Source organism: Myotis lucifugus, unplaced genomic scaffold, assembly GCF_000147115.1.
Source record: "Myotis lucifugus unplaced genomic scaffold, Myoluc2.0 scaffold_2, whole genome shotgun sequence".
Classification (NCBI taxonomy): domain Eukaryota; kingdom Metazoa; phylum Chordata; class Mammalia; order Chiroptera; family Vespertilionidae; genus Myotis; species Myotis lucifugus.
Window position 1 is genome coordinate 21,903,248 of NW_005871050.1, and position 15,102 is coordinate 21,918,349.

Consider the following 15,102-nt stretch of genomic DNA (forward strand, 5'->3'; position numbering starts at 1 on the left):
TATTTTCATGGCATGATTGGCTATGGGGAATATCCTAAGGAACCTGACAAAAAATTATTCATAGTATTAATTGTGCAACTTAGCAAATGCTTTGGATACAAGGTCAATATGAAAATCGAACTGCATTTCTATGTACTACCAACAATGTTAATATACATGTAAGAATTAAAATTGCAATAGCATAAAATAAATAGTAATAAATATGAGAAAACATGTAAAATCTTTTTACTAAAAACTCAAAACACAGGGATAAATAAATAATATATTGGTACAGTTATTTCTTTTGTTTTTAGATGAAAATCAGATAATCAAAAATGCCTTTAGACTTGAAACGATAGGTAGCTCTCTCTTAAGCAAAGCTCTTTCCTTTTATCACATCAAGATTTGAAGGCCTTATATTGTATTGTGTGTTCACCACTCTGAGTCAAGTCTCCTTTCATCATCATTTATACCCCCTATACCTTCTTCTACCTCCCCCACCCCCTTTTCCCTCTGGTAATCACCATGCTATTGTCTGTGTTGTTCTTTTTGTTTTGTTTTTGGTGTGTGTGGTGTGTGTGTGTGTGTGTGTGTGTGTGTGTGTGTGTTTGCTTAATTTCTTCACCCTTCTCATCCAGCTCCCAAACCCCTCCCCTCTGACAGCTGTCAGTCTGTTCTCTGTATCCACGAGTCTGTCTCCACTTTGTTTTTTAACTCATATGTGAATTCATATGGTACTTGTCCTTTTATTAACAAATGTCACCCCAATAAACTTAATAAAACAATCTTGATGAGGTAACAAAGAAGATTTGAAGGCCTGAACATTTTGGGACCTATGCACACAGCATAAAATCAAAATTATGATTCCCTTTCAAATACAAATCTTGGCTTTTCACTTTCTGGATGGGTGTGATTAAGCATATGTGTCTGGAGAGGCTGCTGCACAAGCATTCCTTACTGAAATGCAAACCGATTCTCTGAAATTCTGTTGGGACTTCCCAATGAATACTAATTCTCAGTATTTTGAGTCTCCTACTTTGAAAATTAAATATCTGGTAACAAAAGAATTTTCACATATCCCTAGAAATTTGACATGTATTTGGATTTTACACTGACTCTAAAGCACCAAATTAGTAATGTAATGTTTCATATTTAGGTAGCAGCAACAGGATATGAGCCTGATGAAAAGACAATTACCTTTCTACTTAGCTAGAGTCAATTTCAATCTTTAAGAGGAAATTATCCTCCAAACCATTTTGCTTGTAGAAATTGTGCATTCATCATTTGTATTCCCCATTTAAAGGAAGGCTTGAATGATAGCATCAGGCCATTTAAGAATCACATTGTCACATTACATTCTATCAATGAAAACTGCTGAAGAAAATAGTGTCTCCTAGTTTTCCCAAAACAAGAATTCTTACTGATAGCTCAGTAGTCATGTCACTTAAAAAATGAATTGTGAAGGGGATTTCACATTACATTTCTTCTGCTTAGAGTGTGAAAATTGATTATTACTGTAAACCCACATGAAGACCACCCAAAGGCTGAGAAACTGGAGCTGCCACTTTGACTTAAGCTTAAGCAAATGCATAGTGCAGTCCAATCTCTGCTTGGAGGCCTAGTATTCACTTGTGATTTTTCCATGTTCTCATCAAGGGTTACAAGGCAAAGCCTTGGTTTTTCAGTGCAATCTCCTTATTATGCTCATATCAAGAAACCAGACAGTCTGGTTCCTGCCATCAAACCTATTATATCCCACTTTGCCGGCATAAAATTATGTGTCTGAAATTCAACCTATCAAACTCATGTACTAGTGGGCCCTCCACTAAATGAAATGTTTCTGTGCTTTATTAAAGCACATACCACTAATTTTCTCACTGCACAGGCAGTTCATTTTGTTTATTATATCTAAACACATAAACCAGTAATAGGAAAAAACAAGGCATTTGGCTGTTTCCTGATCAGAATCTTTTAGAACCCGTTGAGGTCAGGGGCTGTATATTATTCAGCTTTGCATCCTCAGTGCTTAGAACAGTGCCTAATAAATGAGTATTAAAGAAATTCGTATTTAATAAGTGAATGTATAAATAATGTAAAGCACTTCACACACTTTAATATCATTTAGTATCAACATAACTGGTCTCATTGATTTTCGTCCTAATTTCATATGTGTGTGTATGAGTGTGTTTGATTATATAGACAAAGTCATAGTCTCAAACCTATCTTATTACTATATTTCTTGTGTTCAGCCTCAGTGGGGTGAAAATAGAACTTATCTTTTTCTTTATCTTTGGAAAAGCAATATTTATTTCTCCCAAAATCAAGCTGGCAGTGGCAGGATCATTTCTTACTCATTCCCACACATCCAAAATATAACCCAGTCTGCTACGGCTTTATCATTTTCCCAAGTCCTTTTCCTTATCACCACATCTATAGACCCTGTTCATGCTCTGGTTACCAAATTACTTGGTTACAACTTCCTTTCTGACTTTATTTGCCCTTGGGCTTGTACTACAGCATAATGAAACAAATAGTTCCTTTTTATCTCACCATCCTTTTCTTCAAGTTCTTATGACAGTTTCCTATTATGCTGTGCATTATTCAAATATTTACTTTTATACTAACAATAAGAAAAATATAGTACAGGGCAGGAGATGATGTGTGTGTACACATGTGTGTTTGTCTAGATATCAAAGAACGGAGTCTTCAACCTTGAAAAAGTTATGATCTACAGTGGAAGAAAAAGTACATACACACACACACACACACACACACACACACACAATGGCACATCTGTAAACCAGTCATCTAAAACTCCTCTTTGTATGTTAATGAAAATGGATTTCAAACATATATATTTGGATATACGTATACAAGCATACAGGCTTTTATTGTGCTTCGCTTTATTGCACTCTGCAGATATATGCTTTTTAAAAAATTGAAGGTTTGTGGGCAATCCGTTATCTAGAGAGTCTACCAGTGCCATTTTTCGAACAGTATTTGCTCATTTCATGTCTGTGTGTCACGTTGTGGTCACTCTTGCAATATTTAAATTTTTTCATTAACATTATGTTTCTTTTTTTTTTTTTTTTAAATATATTTTATTGATTTTCACAGAGAGGAAGGGAGAGAGAGAGAGAGTTTGAAATATTGATGAGAGAGAAACATCGATCAGCTGCCTCCTGCACATCTCCTACTGGGGATATGCCCGCAACCAAGGTACATGCCCTTGACCAGAATCGAACCCGGGACCTTTTAGTCCGCAGGCCGACGCTCTATCCACTGAGCCAAACCGGTTTCGGCAACATTATGTTTCTTATGGTGATCGATGATCATTGAGCTTTGATGTTACTATTGTAATTATTTTGGGGAACATGAACCATGCCCATATAAGATGACAAACAATCAATAAATGTGTGTGTTCTGACTGATCCATGAACTGGCCATTACTCCTTCTCTCTACCTCTTCTCAGGTCTCCCAATTCCCTAAGACACAAGAAATTGAAATTAGGCCAATTAATAATCATACAGTGGCCCCTAAGTATTAAAGTAAAAGGAAAAGCCACACACCTCTTACTTTAAGTCAAAAGTTAGAAATGATTAAGCATAGTGAGGAAGGCTTATCGAAAGCAGAGAGGCCTGAAACTATGCCTCTTGCACCAAGTAGTGAACCAAGTTGTGAATGAAAACGAAAAATTATTGAAGAAAATTAAAAGTACTACTCCACAAATAATAAGAAAGCAAAACAGTCCATTTCCGATATGGAGAAAGTTTCAGAGGTCTGGATAGATCAAACCAGCCACCACATTCCAAAGCCTAATCCAGAACAAGGGCCTAACTCTTCAATTCTACAAAGTCTGAGCGAGGTAAGGATTCTGCAGAAGAAAAGTGTGAAGCCAGCAGAAGTTGGTTTATTAGGTTTAAGGAAAGAAGCCATCTCCAAAACATGAAATGCAAGGTGAAGCAGCAAGTACTGATATAGAAGCTGTATCAAGTTATCCAGATGATCTAGCTAAGATAATTAATGAAGGTGGCTACATGAAACAACAGATTTTCAATGTAGACAAAGCAGACTTATATTGAAAGAAGATGTTATCTAGTACATTCATAGTTAGGAGAAGTCAATGCCTGGTTTCAAAGTTTCAAAGGACAAGCTGACTCTATTGTTAGGGGCTAATGAAGCTGGTGACTTTAATTTGAACCCAAGGCCCATTTACCATTCCAAAAATCCTAAAAATTTTGAGAATGATACTAAATCTACTCTGCCTGTGTTCTATAAATTAAACAACATGGGATAAAATTGCATGTTTACAACACGGTTTACTGACTTTTTTTTTAACCCAATGTTGAGACCTATTGCTCAGTAATATTTCAAAATGTTCCTACTAGTTGACAATGCATCTAGTCACCCACGAGCTCTGATGGGGATGTACAATAAGATTAATGTTGTTTTCATGCCTGCTTAGAAAACATCCATTATATAGCCCATGGACCAGGAAGTAATTTCAACTTTCAAGTCTTACTGTTTAAGAAATACTTTTCTTAAGGCTACAACTGCCATAGATAGGGATTCCGCTGATGGATTGCAGATCACCAATTGAAAATCTTCCAGAAAGGATTCACCATTCTAGATGCCAGTAAGAAAATGTCAGATTCATGGGAAGAAGACAAAATGTCAACATTAATAGGAGTTTGGAAGAAGTTGATTCTGACCCTCATGGATGACTTTGAGGGCTTCAAGACTTTTGTAAAGGAAATAACTACAGATGTGGAGGAAATGGCAAGAGAATGAGAGGTGGAGTCTGTTGACGGAATTTCTACAACCTCATGATAAAACTTTATTGGATGAGGAGTTGCTTCTTAGCTTCTTATGAATGAGCAAAGAGAGTGGTTTCTTGCACTGTAATCTACTCCTGATGAAGCTGTGAAGATTGTTGAAGAGACAACACAGGATTTAGAATATTAAATAGAATTCATTGATAAAGCAGCAGCAGGATTTGAGAAGATAGACTCTAATTTTGAAAGAGGTTTGACTGTGGGTAAAATGTTATTAAATAGCATCATATTCTACAGGGAAGTGATTTGCAAAAGGAAGAGTTAATCAATGCTGGAAACTTTATTGTTGTCTTATTTTAAGGTATTTGCACAGCCACCCCAACTTCAGCAGCCACCACCCCAATCAGCCAGCAGCCATCAATATCAAAGTAAGACCCCTCCACTAGCAAAAAGATTATTACTCACTGAAAGCTCAGATGATCGTTGGTATTTTTAGCAATAAAGTATCTTTAATTAAGGTATGTACATTGTTTTTTTAGATGTAATGCTATTGCACACTTAATAGACTACAGTGTAGTATAACCATAACTTTCTATGCATTGAGATACAAAAAATCACGTGACTCACTTTATTGTGATATTCACTTTTTTGCAGTAGTCTGGAACTGAACCTGCAATAAATTTGAGGTCTACCTATATATGGAATTCATAACTAACAAGAAATATGAATCAGTTTTGATAATAAAGTAATTTCATGTCCACTCTTAATGGTACTTTCCTTATCTTAATCTCATACTTTCTCAATGCCTGTCTTAAATGCAAAATAAACAATATTATATATACATTTTTAAATTTGGTTTGTCCTTCATTAGATTACTAGAAGCTCAGTGCACAAATTTGTGCATGGGTGGGATCCCGCTGGCCCGCCCCAATCAGGGCCGATCAGGAGAAGGGGCCACAGGTGGTTGGCCGGCCAGCCTCACCCCCAATGGTGGTGTGGGGGGCCAATCAGGGGCAGTGTCAGCCGTGGGGAGGGGCTGCAGGCGGTTGGCCGCCGGACCTGCCCCCTGGTTGAACTCCCAGTTGAACTCCAGGTTGAACTCCCAGTTGAGGGGACAATTTGCATATTAGCCTTTTATTATATAGGATAAATATTTGAGTACTGATACTGCTTGATTTCCCTTTATAAAGCCTAAAGCCTCAAATTCAAAATGTTGCTCAGTAAATATTTGATTTAAAGCATATAAACAAGTGCCAATTAATAGATCATACATATGGCCTATGGGCTGAAGGATTACAAATAAAGATGTGATCAGCATTTATTCATAACAATTAGTAAAGTTGTTTGGTAGAGGTACGTTTTTTCTAGTTTTAATATTGTGAATTTGTGAAGCTCTAAACTACATGCTCACTTTTTCCCAACATATGGTCTCTCTCAGCCTCTTAAGCTGACACTTTATTTTTAAATTTTTATTTTTAGTTTTTTTCTCATTTCCTTACATCGAGCTTGAACTAATCTTCCATTATCCGTACCATTTGCTGTCTCCTTTGTTTAAAAATTGTATGTAAGTACCAGAAATTCCTGTTTGTTTTCTCAAAAAATGTAAAAACACAAAAATAAAAAAAAACAATGAAAAATTTACCATATACGATAAAATAAAAATTATTTATAAATCAAATGAAAAAATTTGAAAAACTAATATTAGTACATATAAGATAGGACACACTCATCTTAATAAGAGTAACAAAGTAAGGTTAAATTTTTATCTTGCCTATCATGTAAATTTATATGAGAAGTGATAGCATGTAGAAATATCAAAAGCATGGTTTATAATAACAACACCTGAATTAGAGCCTTGATTTTGCTGCATATCAGTCATGTGAATTGATAAAATCATTTGCTTTATCTGGGCTTCAATGTCTTCATATAATAAATGGAACAAGAATCATTTTATCCTCATAACATTTTTCTGAGGAAGAAATGAGATAATGAATGAAAAACATTCGTAGCTATGAAGAGTCACACATAAGCATTGAATTATTTTCTTGGAAAAACCTTTTGTACAATATTTGCATTTATTGGAAAAAATCTTTTAAAACTTTCTCTGAACTCTTTAGTATTCTTCTAATGAGGTATTTGATCAAAGGTGGCAACATGATGCAGGAAGGCAGCTGATAACATCTGAGTAATGCTCTGTACTTTCTAGATACATCTTTATCTATGGGCTGCAGTTCCCAGCCCATGTCTCAGACGTCATGATGAAATAGATGTTTTGCTTTACACTGGGATTCTTGGTTGGACTTGAGATGAAACAAGAAATTACCTTTGAGATCTTACCTGTTTGGGGAAAGGAAACATTTACTTACAGTCACATTTTTCTAAAAATCACATACATTCAAGCTAAGCTAATTATAATCATTTTCAAAGAAAAAAATACTATTCTTCAACTGAAATGATTTTAATGTTTGAGATTTAAGAGTTGAGGTTAATAATAAAAACTTTAGTATTTTATCTGTCACTATTGTAAATTACTATAGCATGTAGCATCTAGTTGTTCCATAAGTTTATGGTAATCATGATTGTCAAAAAGGGGATTCAAGACTTAGCCAGTTTGGCTCAGTGGATAAAGCATTGGCCTGCAGGCCAAAGGACAAGTACCTCAGTTGCAGGCTCCTCCCCTCTCTGGTCTGGGCGTGTGTAGGAGGCAACCCATCGATGTGTTTCTCTCACATCGATATTTCTCTCTGTCTTTCCCTCTCTCTTCCACTCTCTCTAAAAATCAATGGAATTTAATCCTCGAGTGAGGATTAAAAAAAAGGGTGGGGGACTCAAGTGATTAGCTATGCAAATTGGGCAAGACCTGGTGTGTTTTCAATTTCATCATACATAGAATGAGGGAGTTTGTATAGAATTAGAGGTTGCAAACTGTATTCTACAGAGTTGTTTTGTTTGGTCAACATAGTGTTAGCTATTATTAGATGTCTTTAGGAGGGCACTCTCCGGATATAAAACAAAGCCCCACTACTCTATCGTTTTACATACAGCTTTTTCACATATTTATATTACCTATCTGATTCCTAGAGATAGTAAAATGGATTTCTGGACTAGATCATATTTTAATTTCTTTCCAGCACAAACATTCTATGAGAGTGATAAAGTAGAACTTAATGTAGATATTGAGAATTGGAAATAATTTTAACCGAGACTTTTGATATTGTCAATATGGTCATCAAGATTAATATAAAAATATTATCTAAAATATTTGTAAATACTGCATAAAACATAATTTAAAAACTTATAGCACCAATTATAAGAAAATTATATCTGCAAAGAAAATGAAGAAATAATAATAATGATAATTATTATAAGGAGGAGGAGAAAAAAAATAAAAAGCCAGTGATGTAAGCAATTGAGTTTATAGTAGTGAAGTTCTGCCTAGGAAAAGAGGACAGCGGGAAAGAATTAGAGGCTTATCAGATAATGAAGTTGAAGTTGTTTGGGTATAAAATACCACATAGGGAAAGGATTCAAGGCCTTGGGAGCATGCAGGTAGGAGCTGGACCTAAGATCCCTGCATAAATCTGAGACCTTCGAAATCCACACTTTAAGTAAAGTGGGAAATGTGATAATAAAACCCATCCACTGGCCTCAAGAGATTTCAAGGAATTTTATTGTAGAATTTTATTGTACTGGGAGGGGGTGTCCCTCAGCCCAGCCTGTCCCCTCTCCAATCTGGGACCCCTTGGGGGATATCTGACTGCCAGTTTAGGCCCTATCCCTCTCACAATCTGGGACTGCTGGCTCCCAACTGCTCACCCGCCTGCCTGCCTGATAGCCCCTAACCACTTCTGCCTACCAGTCTGATTGATGCCTAACTGCTCCCCTGCCAGCCTGATTGCCTCCAACTGCCCTCCCCTGCCAGTCTGGTCCCCCCCAACTGCCCTCCTTCCCCTGCAAGGCCGGTCGCCCCCAACTGCCCTCCCCTGCTGGCCTGGTCACCCCTAACTGCCCTCCCCTGCTGGCCTGATTTCTCAGAACTGCCCTCCCCTGCCGGCCATCTTGTGATGGCCATCTTGTGACCACATGAGGGTGGCCATCTTATGACAACATTGGGGTGGCCATCTTGTGATGACATGGGTGCTGCCATCTTGTGACCACATGGGGGAGGCCATCTTGTGTGAGGGTGTGATGGCCAATTTGCATATTGCCACTTTATTATTTAGGATAAAGGAAATAAAAACTTTCCATTAGAATTGAGAACCTCTGTCCCATTACTTACTTGGGGTTAGAGCAAAACTGGTAGTACTCTATGGTCCAGACAACCAAAAAATTGACAAAAATTTGATTTTGAGTTAGTGATAGTCTAGGTTACCTGATATAAGTGGCTGCCAAACCACTCTGGAGGAATATTCCCATGATCAAGGTGATAAGGGATTCTCACAGGAAGAATCCAGCTTCAATTGAGGTGAGACAATTTTAAAAAATATAAAACATGTAATGGAATAACCCAATCACCACAAATGCCTTATACAGCTTCTCCTGTTTTATGTGCTGCTCAGAATCTGAGGCAACACAAGAACAATCTGAGAAAGATTATAAAATAGTTATTTTAATGCCTAAACACATAAAAGAAATAATTAAAATTTTAAGAAAAAATTGAACATAAATATAAAACAGGCTGCTTTGGATAAAACAACAGCCAATTTCTATAAATGAAAACATACCCTTTGATATAAAAATGTCAATGAATGCATTAAGTAGTAGATTATACAAGGTTGAAGATAGAATTTGCAAATTAAATATATACACAATTTGGAGACCTCTGGCTTCTGGTCAGACATGAAAGAAGCTAGTACTCGCCACTCTATCCTAAAAACAAGTAAAAAGCTAAACAAACAGCAGAATCAATCACTTTTCTTTTTTTTTTAAATGTATTTTATTGATTTTTTACAGAGAGGAAGGGAGAGAGATAGAGAGTTAGAAACATCGATAAGAGAGAAACATCGATCAGCTGCCTCCTGCACATCTCCTACTGGGGATGTGCCCACAACCCAGGTACAAGCCCTTGACTGGAATCAAACCTGGGACCTTTCAGTCCACAGGCTGACGCTCTATCTACTGAGCCAAACCGGTTTTGGCAATCAATCACTTTTCTTATATTTGCCAGAGAAGTGAGGTCACAGGGCAAACCACTGCCCCCCAAAATGAAGATCAACAAGGGAATAACTAGAATCACAACTTACTAGAACAGAAACCATCTTAGGAACCAATGTTGAGGTGAGAAAACCTAATCTGTAACTGATGAATTGGTAGAGGCTCAGTGTGGACAAGTCCTAGATAAAAACTCCAGGGGAACCAGTCATGAGGGGTCCCAACACTTTTATGAATTACGTACATCCCAAGGAGCTCAACCAGGTTCTCACAATGAATATCAGGGGGGAAAATTCCCTCATACTTTTGGCAAGGGGAGAGGGAAAGGAATCATTTTGAAATATGGTAGAACATATTATTCTTCTTAACAAAGTCTTCCCTCAGGAGAAACGACTTAACCAGACCCTGACTTGTTTGGGCTTTAGTAGAGCCTTCTAGCAAGGGAGAAATAAAAAGTCAATCTAGCCTTCCATATAGAGGAAGGGAAATACCAAACTCCATCCCACTCAAGCCATTCTGTTCCATTGAATGGGGAGTGGCAACTGAGATATACATGTGAAATTCACAGTCTAGAGGTATGGGTTGACTAAAAGACTGAGACTACCCTAGCTGATTTGGCTCAGTGGATAGAGCATTGGCCTGCAAACTGAAGGGTCCCCGGTTCGAATCCAGTCAAGGCCATGTATCTCAGTTTCAGGCTCAGTTCACATAGATGTTTCTCTCTGTCTCTTCCCCTCCCTTCCACTCTCTCTAAAAAATCAATGGAAAATATAACCTCAGGTGAGGATTAACAACAATAACAAAAAGACTGGAACCTATTCTTAGCACTATAGGACACTTTCTTGCCCCCAACACGTTACCACCATCATATTAAAGGCCTATTTACAGCACTTTGTTTATCCACTACATTGTGTCTGGCTATTAAGAAAAACTTACGACACATATGCAAAGGCAAAAAACACAGTTTGAAGAAACGTCAAACATTAAAACCAGACTTAGATATTGCAGGGATGTTGGAATTATCAGACTGGGAATTTGAAATAAGTATGATTAAGATGATAAGGGCAGATGGGTAATGTAAGCAGAGAGATGGAAATTATAAGAAAGAACCAAAAGAAATGTTAGCAATCTAAGACACTAACAAATGAAGAATGCTTTGATGGGCTTATTAATAGACTGGGACATTGTTGAGGAAAGAATCTCTGAGCCTATAGTTCTCCCAGCAGAAATAAATAAAACTAGAAATGCAAAGAGAAAAATCCTGGGAAAAAATAAAAATAAAAAAATAAGAAGAGAATATGCGAAAACTGTGGGAACAACTACAAAAGATGTAAGATATGTGAATCTGCAGATGCAGAGGGTCAAATGTATGTACTGTTCTATGCTATCTCTATTATAAAAAGCCAAGTGGCCGGAACACCGGAACGCCGGAATGACCAAATGACCTGTCACCAGGAGGTGCATGGAGCACCTCTCGGTACCTCCTCCCCCCCCCCAGGCCATGAGCAGCAGCTCTTGCAGTGCGGCGGGGCAGGGCACGAGGCGCCTCGCATGATTTCACGTGCTAGGTCTCTAGTCCTATCTAATAAAAGACAAAAAGGGTAATTAACCATACCTCCACTACGCTTCCCATTGGCTAATCAGGGCGATATGCAAATTAACTGCCAACAAAGATGGCGGTTAACCAACAACAAAGATGGTGGTTAATTTGCATATGTAGGCACAATGATGGGAGGCAAAAGGGGAAGGACGGAAAAACAGTGATCAGAAACCCAGGCAGCAGGCAAGAGCCGGGGGGTGCCGCCTCACCTGCGGCCCTGTGATCACATGATGATAGGAGGGAGAGAGAGCCGGGGTGCAGGCTGAGGGCCCGGGGGTCCCGCCTGGCCTGCGTCCTGGTGGTCGCCATGGAGATCAGAGGGAGAGGGGGGAGGGGGAGGGGGGGGGGCTGGGCCCCGGTGTGGCGTCCCGGGCAAAGAGGCAGAGGCTGAGAGTCAAGGTTTGTTTCTTTTTAAAAGAATGAAGTGGCTGCGGGCGAGGTGAGGATTTGACCGTATGTTTGTCGCTCAGGAAAAGGGGCAGCTGAGATGGTTTGTGCAAAGGATTCCTGTTTGGAAAGCAAATCGCACACACGTGCGCAGCGGAACCACGCACCTTTCCCATCGGCTCCAGTCACCGCTCTGCGTCTCCTCCCAGGCCTGACTGGCAGCATCCTTTTTTATCTTATTTTTATTTTTATTTTTAAGTCCTCACCCGAGGATGTTTTTCATTGACTTAAGAGAGAGGAAAGGAGAGAAAGAGAGGCATCAATCGGTTGCTTCCTTTACGTGTCCCTGCAACCTGGGTCCGCGCCCTGACGGGGACTCGAACCCACAACCGACGGGATGGTGCTCCCACCACCCGAGCTGCACGGGCCAGGACCGCTGGCAGCACCCTTGAAGCCCAGGCTCCCGCCTGCAGGAGATAGAAAGTCTGGGGAGGGGAAATTCTACCTCCCCCGCCCGCCCCGCCCCAGAATTTAGCTGAGTTCACGGGAAGCAGATGAGCAAGAGAAAACCAGGTTCCGTTTCCACTGCCTGGAACCCCAGAAACATGAGCAGCGGTTCTCAACCTGTGGGTCGCGACCCCTTTGAGGGTCGAACGACCCTTTCACAGGGGTCGCCTAAGACCATCGGAAAACACATGTATAATTACATATTGTTTTTGTGATTAATCACTATGCTTTAATTATGTTCAATTTGTAACAATGAAATTGGGGGTCACCACAACCTGAGGAACTGTATTAAAGGGTGGCGGCATTAGGAAGGTTGAGAACCAGTACATGAGAGTCAGAGAGGCCACGGGCTCGAGAGGTGCCTAGACAGGATGAGGAAGTGGGTGAGAGGCTGAGCCGAGGCCGCGGGGCACCCCGAGGGGGGCTCCCTGAACCCACAGAGGCCATGTCGTCTGTCCGTCATGCTCCTTCCTCTCCGGCCTGCGCTCCCGCCCAGCTCCGAAGCCATGTCCACGCGTCGCTCGCGGGTTAGAGCGCCCGGCCTCTGGGTCTAACACCCATGTGTTCTGTCGCTGCCATAAGAAACCATCAGGCCGGTGACAGAGTTCAGACCCAGTGGTTGTGGGGCTGCGGCTCGTTCCTTGCGGGCTGCCACCCGCGGGCATGCCCAGCCCTCGCGGCCCCTGAGTGCCTCGGACCCTGGCCGGTGGGGACCCGCTCCCCATCTCGGAAGCCAGTGGCAGAGGCTGAGCTTCCCTTCTGCTTGGAAGGACTCCTGAGGGTGCTTGGGCCACCAAAACAACCCAGAGTGATCTCCCTGCTTTAAGGTCTTTAATCTTTTTTTGAAAGATACATTTTTATTGATTTCAGAGAGGAAGGGAGAGGGAGAGAGAAACATCAATGATGAGAGTCACTGATTGGCTGCCTCATTCGCGCCCCCCGCTGGGGATGAAGCCCGCGGCCCCGGCATGCGCTTGACGGGAATGGAGCCTGGGACCCTTTGGTCCGCAGACCGACGCTCTGTCCACTGAGCCAAACCAGCCAGGGCTAATCTTTTTTTAAAAAAATATTTTTATTGCCCTGACCGGTTTGGCTCAGTGGATGGAGCGTCGGCCTGCGGACTGAGGGGTACCATGTTCGATTCCCATCAGGGGCATGTACCTTGGTTGCGGGCACGTCCCCGGTGGGGAGTGTGGAGGAGGCAGCTGATCGATGTTTCCCTCTCACCTGTTTCCCTCTCATCGATGTTTCTGGCTCTCTATCCCTCTCCCTTCCTCTCTCTGTAAAATAATCAATAAAATATATTTAAAAAAATATTTTTGTTGATTTTTAGAGGGAGTATGGGAGAGGGAGAGAGAGCGGGAAACATTGACATGAGATTGAGCCTGCAACCTGGGCATGTGCATGGGATGGGCTATACCCAACCAACTGAGCCACGCCAGCCAGGGCTTAAGGTCTTTAATCTTAGTTCTGCCTATAAAGTTCTTTTTGCCAAGAATTGTATCATATTCGCTGACCCCACGGGTACCTTGAGGGGCTATGACTCTGGCTACCACCCCCCCCCTGCCCCCGTCTGCCCCCCAGAGCCCCTCCTGTCTCCTGAAGTTCTGACCACCCTATGGTCCCCGACCAGGCCCTAAAGTGCTGCTCTTTCCGACAGGAGCACTCTCCCCCTCATCGCCGATTCAGGGCCAGCCGCCTCTGCAGAGTAATTTTGCCTTTTTGAGTCTGTCCCACCATCACCGCCACCCTCCCGTTTGTGAGTGGGCGAGGAGGGGCCCGCAGTGTTCTGCACATCAGCCACAGGCTGGCACACAGTAGGTGCGCGGTAAACCTTGCGGAATGTAGACATGGACCTAACAGCAGGCTGATGACGCTCTCTCAGCCTCCAGTGCCCTTTACATACTCCCCGGCCTGTGAAGAACCCCCAGGAGTGCGTCCGCAGGATCAAGTCTTTTTTGAAAACGCACAAAATTAAGAGAGTCCAACCGCACCCAGTCAGGCCCTCTGTCCTCTCCCACTGGGACACCCCTGCACCCCGCATCCCCTTGTGTAGGTGACACTGGAGGGGCTGTGACATTTGGGGGTGCAGCCAAGAGGAAGGTGAGTGGGGGACTGTCGCTGGTTGGGTTCTCTGGGAAGAGCACTCCAAGGGGGAGCTCAGGATGTTTACGGGGAGTCCTTGGGCATCGGGGGAGTCCCGCTGTGATGAGGCTCTGGGCGGCTGGGGGGCAGCACGTCTACCACAGGGAGGCACTTGGTTTGGGTTTAGAGGGACACGATGTTTGCTCCACGCCTGTGTCTCAGCTCATTGTCCCTGCCTGTCCCGTAGGAATGGCCTCTAGGCCTCCCCCCCCCCCCCGCCCTTTGGGCCCAGGACGGAGGCCAAGGTCCTCCATTTAGAACCTGCCCCAGCGCCCAAGGCTAGAAACTGTGGGCCGAGAAGGAAAACAGGCTTGAAATGTGTGGAGCCCAGAGTTCATCTGTGGACAATTATTCCAGCTCACACAGCGTCTCTTATGAGAAGCGTTGCTGGAAGTTTCTCCGATTTGCCAACAGCCCAGGACATCCGTGTGACCGCACCCACAGCACGCGGGGGCGAGGCATTTCCTAAACCACCAGTAACCGAGACACAAACCTCACGCGGCGTGTTAGGACGGAGTTGCCCTCCGTCTCTGTGTGGAAAACCCTTCTGCAGAGGC

General features: G+C 41.9%; 1 pseudogene; it reads left to right on the top strand.

Annotated features, from left to right (window-relative positions):
* Positions 1-3,413: 3,413 nt before the first annotated feature.
* LOC102440545 lies at positions 3,414-5,251 on the top strand (annotated as a pseudogene).
* The last annotated feature ends 9,851 nt before the right edge of the window (positions 5,252-15,102 follow it).